Consider the following 6,000-nt stretch of genomic DNA (forward strand, 5'->3'; position numbering starts at 1 on the left):
TCAATGGAGATACGTCCCAATCTCCGGTGCCACAATGTACAAGAATCCTCTTTCATAACACATCTTTTAGTGCCAGCGTGAACATGCATAACATTATTAGTGGTATTATTTTGTAAATTAAGGCAGTAAAGACCATAAAAAAAAATACCATTTCCAACACATTCAGATTTATAATATAAATTGAAATATTTGTCTGAAAATGTAAAGGAAAAACCAAAGGGTATAAGTCTTGAAGCGAAATCAAGTTTCTAGAGAAACTTGGTACATAAAAGGTCTTTTCTAACTTTAAAATAAAACCATTACTTAAAACTAAATTGCATGTTCCAATAGCTTCCACATGTGAGCCCATCTTGTTTCCAGATAAGATGCTTTGCTCACTTGCCAACGCTTCCTTAGATTTTGAATATCCTGCAAGGAATTTGTTATGTGAATTGTTGAACCGGAATCAATCCACCATGTGTTAAGATTAACATTAGCCATATTAGATTCATAACATACTAAGGAAATTGGATTACCTTTGTCATCCATCCATTTCTTGAACTGGCTGCACTCCCTTTTAGCATGTCCCTTTTGTTTACAAAAGAAACATTTGATGGAATCTTTCTTTATGGCAGCCTTGGGAGCCATGGGCTTTTTCCCTTTGTTCTTTTTGAATGGCTTGCGTTTCTTAGGTTGAGTGGTCAGGTGAACACTTTCTCCTTGCTCCTGTAGGAGCCTGGCTTCCTCTTGAACACACATGGTCATCAATTCATTGATAGTCCATTTTTCTTTATGTGTGTTGTAGGAAATTTTGAAAGGCCCATACTGTGGAGGAAGATTGTGAAGGATGTAATGAACCAGGAAGGTATCAGGAATGATAACGTCGAGTTTCTTCAAATGAGCAGTGATGTCCCTCATTTTAGAAATATGTTCTCGAACTCCTTTAACAGGTGAGTTTTGTGGACGAGAACTCTTGGATGAGGTTGATGAACAAGGATTTATCTGAAGTGTCAAACTGTTCATCCATAACTTTGATAAAGTCTTTCACCTTCTCAGGTGGCTCCACCGATCCACGCATTCCCATAGGAATTCTGGACATAATGAACATGATGCAGAGACGATTAGATTGCTCCCACTTTTCACGCAGTGCAATCTCAGCAGCAGTGCTAGTATCAGTGATAGCAGCTGGTTCATCTTTCCTTATTGCATAATCCATGTCAGTGCAAGCTAGGTGGAGAAGAACTCGTTCCTTCCAGATTTTGAAGTTGTCACTCCTAAGCTCAGGGATTTCACTAGTGATTTCAGCATATTTAGAGGTGGATGAAATAGCTGCAAGAATAGGATTACAAAAAATTTAGATGTTAAAAGAATTGAGGCTTTAATGAATTCATGTTTTACCAATGTAGAAACATGATGAAGATGAAAATTTTATTAAATCTAAAATTGCCTGTGGGCTAAATTTTAAATCTAATAAAATTGTATGAACTTTATGATAGATTTAATGAAGTATTTAATTTAGAAATAATGGAGGAATGAAATCTATCTTTAATTAAAATTTGTGATAACACTATTAATTCAAATCCTCATAACTCCCTGTGGGGTAAATTAAGAGAATTTAACTTAATATATTATCCTAATTAATTATAAAAATATAATAAAATCCCTGTGGGGTAAAATTATTATATCCAAATAATTAATTACAAGTTTTGTCCATTAAGGTGAATTTTAATTAATATATAATTTTATATAATTAAAGATGCTGTGGCTACTCCCTAATTATAAAAAATTATATTTTCACTTTAGACATTAGGTATTGGGCTCTACCTAAAAGTAATTTCGTTATTAACATAATAGACAATCACTGAGATTAGTGCTCCTAGTGTGGTCGTCCGAAGATCATTAAAAATCGTTCTAGATTTGAGCATTTGTCCCAGGTTCATGTTTTCTTATGTCAAACCACAAAACTACTTACGTTTTATTCATATTTTATTCATTTTATAAAGTTTTATGAATATTTTATGAATAATTTTATGAAGTTTTATGAAACTTAATTGCTAAATAAAATATTCAACCTATCTTAATGTTTGAATATTTCTAAATATATCTAGCACTATAAAAGGAATTTATGAATAGCATTTAAATCATACATATCTAAAGTAATTGCATTAAACATAAATTTGTCAATTAAATACAAAATAATACAATTAATGTATGATCATTAATTAAATGCAAATTCCTTAATATGAAATTAATGGCAGATTTTTCAAAATTAATTTAGACAATAAATTGCATAAATTTGGTAATATATAATTAAATGCACAAATTAGCACAATTTTTTTTTTTTTACATGCCTAAATAAATCATGTAATCAATTACCAAATTTAAACAAATTTCCATTTTCAATTTATACTATATATATGTATTAAACAAAAATGGAAAATTAACTAAATGCAATTTATTGACTAAATTAACACACAAAATAGGAAAATAATTAATATTCCAAATAAATAAATAATTTATTGAAAAAACCACTGCCTGTAAACGACATGTCGTTTTTGCAAAAGGCAAAAACGACACGTCGTTTTTATCAATCTAAAGGGTGCAGAACACACATAAAAACGACACGTCGTTTTCCCTAAGGGAAAAACGACACGTCGTTTCATTCACCAAAAGGCTGCCTCAGAAGACGAAAAACGACATTTCGTTTTTCACAATGTGAAAAACGACATGTCGTTTACTACAAACGACAGCTGAAATGAAGGCCTTCAAACGACACGTCGTTTTTGACAAACGACACGTCGTTTTTGGGAAAACGACACGTCGTTTTTTGGAAAACGACACGTCGTTTTTTGGAAAACGACACGTCGTTTTTGGGAAAACGACACGTCGTTTTTTTTGCAAACTACACGTCGTTTTTGGGCAAACGACACGTCGTTTTTGGGCAAACGACATGTCGTTTTTTGGCAAACGACATGTCGTTTGCGTCGTCTTCTTCAGCCAAACCGGGTCGAATTTGACCCGTTTTTCTGCACGCGGGTCCGTCGAACCCGACCCAAACCCGATCGGAAATTGCGTTTCCGACGACCAAATTGCGTGTTTTTCAAATCTAAAATGTTCTAAATCAAATAATAAAGAGATCCACATAGATTTTATGCACGAAAACACGAAAAAATATATACTTTAATATCACGAAACTAATCGGGTCCGAAAAAGTTTTAACTGAAAATTTTTTCCATCTTTAAGTTTTTCAATGGATTTTCAATGCTTAGATCGATCTATAATACTATACGAATATAGTAATGTATATAGAATTCAAAATAAACACCGAAAAATGAAAAAAGGAAAAAACAAAACCATGGACCGATCGTGATTATATATACGCATGTATATATATATATGCATGTATATATCACATAATAAAAAATGAATATTATGATTATTATTATGTGACAAAACATATATATAATATACAATATATATATAAACATATATACATATAAAATATATATATATACACGTACGAGTATGAATGTATGAGTATATAATATATATGTATATATGAACAATAAAAGATATATATATATGTATATACTGATTAAAATGTATATATAATATAAATGGTATGAATATAAATATATATATACAGAACCGAAAACAAATATGTATATATATGAACAGTATATGTATGTATATATATATATATGAAACTCAAATAAAATCAAGGCAGAGATAAATCCGCTCTGATACCAACTGTTAGACTATATATATAGTGTATGTAATATAGCATATACAATGATATGAAATGCGGAAAATAAACTTTAATCATATCAATAATATATGCAATGAAAGGATCGATGTACCTCCAGCCATTGATCTTTGAGCTTCAATCCCTGCGATAGCTTCGGTATTGGAGTTCGGGCTTCCTCGCTCTCTCAACTCTCTTTAGATGGAATTTGCTGAATGGATTCAGAATAAGTGAGGAGCTCGGGGACCGAGACCCTATATTTATAGGTGAGATACTCCATCAGTATCTGTGCCACATTAATTGTCAGAATATTTTGACAATTAATTCAGGAAATCAAATCAGGTAATGAATATAGAAATCTGACCATATATAGAATATTACATAATTGATTTTGTCCAGATTTAATGAATATAAAATATTCATTTATCAGAAAATCAATTATTTATTTATTTCCTTAAATAGAAAATCATTTCCTTAATTAGAAAATAACTTCCATATATAAAATATTCTAATATGGTAGAGATCTTGGTTTTGTCCCTATCTTAGGGATACTTTTTTAGCCCTTGATTGTTGATCTAATGGTAATAAAGTTGAGGAAATATGATAGTAATACTGTAATCTAGATAGCAATATTTTTACACATTTTTTTCGGCTAATTAGTAATTTTTTCCCCCGAACTTTGACATGTACCAAATCATGTCCCTTGAACTACTATTGAGATTGTTAGATTTAAGGACTTTTGTCTAATTTTAGTAAAAAAATTCTAACATGGATGAAAGTTCAAGGGGCATGATTTAGTACATATCAAATTTTGAGGGGCATGATTTGGTAGATATCAAAGTCTGGGGAACATGGTTTAGTACATAAACAATCACTGAAACAGTAAAATTGAATAAATGATTACCATGGCTGTTAAAGTTAGAAATGAAGGAATTGATGTTTAAGAACTTAAGTTTGCTCAATCATGGTGTTTTGTTTATTTTGATAATTTTTGGGTATTAATTGATTGGTTACAATGTTTTTATGATATGGAATTACTCTAGAAGGTTTGAGCATGTTTGGTGAAGAATTGGTTGAGTTTTGGAGCAACAAATTAGAGTTTTCCCATTTCTGTAGCAGGGAAAATCGATTAACCGATTTTACAGGCATAGTGAAACCGGTCAACCAGTTTTGCCAACAGAGGAAATCCTGGTTTTAGGCTTCGAAACTGATTTTGTTCGAGGTGTTTTCCAGAGCTTAGAATGGGATATTTTAATGACAGTTGAGTTATTTTAAACCAGTGGGGAGTTAGAAATTTGTCCAGTTATGGAGCTAGGGTTTGTTTGGAATATGGATAAGTCGTTTATAGAATTTCTTTGTCGTAACATAGGACCCGGGATCGTCGAGCTTTATTCCATTCAGGTCGGCCCGCATGCTTAATTTCTGGACTGAGGTAAGAAAAGCTATATGTGTTGTACATGTTAAGTGAGAAACAATTATTACTATTTGTGACTCGATTATGATCGAGATAGCAATTATTACTTTTTATGACTCGATTATGATCGAGGTAACGATTATTATCGTTTGTGACTCGATTATGATCGAGGTAACGATTATTATCGTTTGTGACTCAATTATGATCAAGAGAAGATACGATCATTACCGTTATAAGTAATTACTCTTGAAACCGCGATTAGGTTTCTTACTTATCGTTCGCTATATCGGGCAACGATAGTGACATACACAGCTCGTGGACAACGAGTAGTAAGGGTGCTTTGTAAAGCACTGAAATTAGGTGATTATTGGGAATATGTGTGATTTGAGTGCTTTGTGAAGCACGGAGATTGTGTGAATATCTGTTTATTGTAATAATGAAGTTGTTTAAAGTGAATTGTTAGACTTTCATGTAGTGTGTGATATGTGTTTGCATGAATGCTAAATTATATATGCATACTGGATATGATTTGAATGACAAGTATATATATTATGTTGTGATATGAATAATTGCGTTTTCAATGCAATCTGTCTAGTAGCTTTTCTTGTTGGGTCATTGTGACTCACGGGTGCTTCATGGTGCAGGTAAAAATAGAAGAATAACAATTGTGTTCGGCCATGAGTCAGAGGTCTTCCAGCAATGTATTTATCAGTCGTAGTGGCTTATCTTTTGAGAAGCAAGATTAACCTTCTTTTCTATGATTTGAAATGTAACCTACCTTTGTAATGACGGTTTTGTAATTGGTTGTAAAAGAATTTTATTAGCAAGGGATCCCCACATCACGACAGTATTATGAATGAAA

This window comes from Cannabis sativa, chromosome 8 (assembly GCF_029168945.1).
Source record: "Cannabis sativa cultivar Pink pepper isolate KNU-18-1 chromosome 8, ASM2916894v1, whole genome shotgun sequence".
Classification (NCBI taxonomy): domain Eukaryota; kingdom Viridiplantae; phylum Streptophyta; class Magnoliopsida; order Rosales; family Cannabaceae; genus Cannabis; species Cannabis sativa.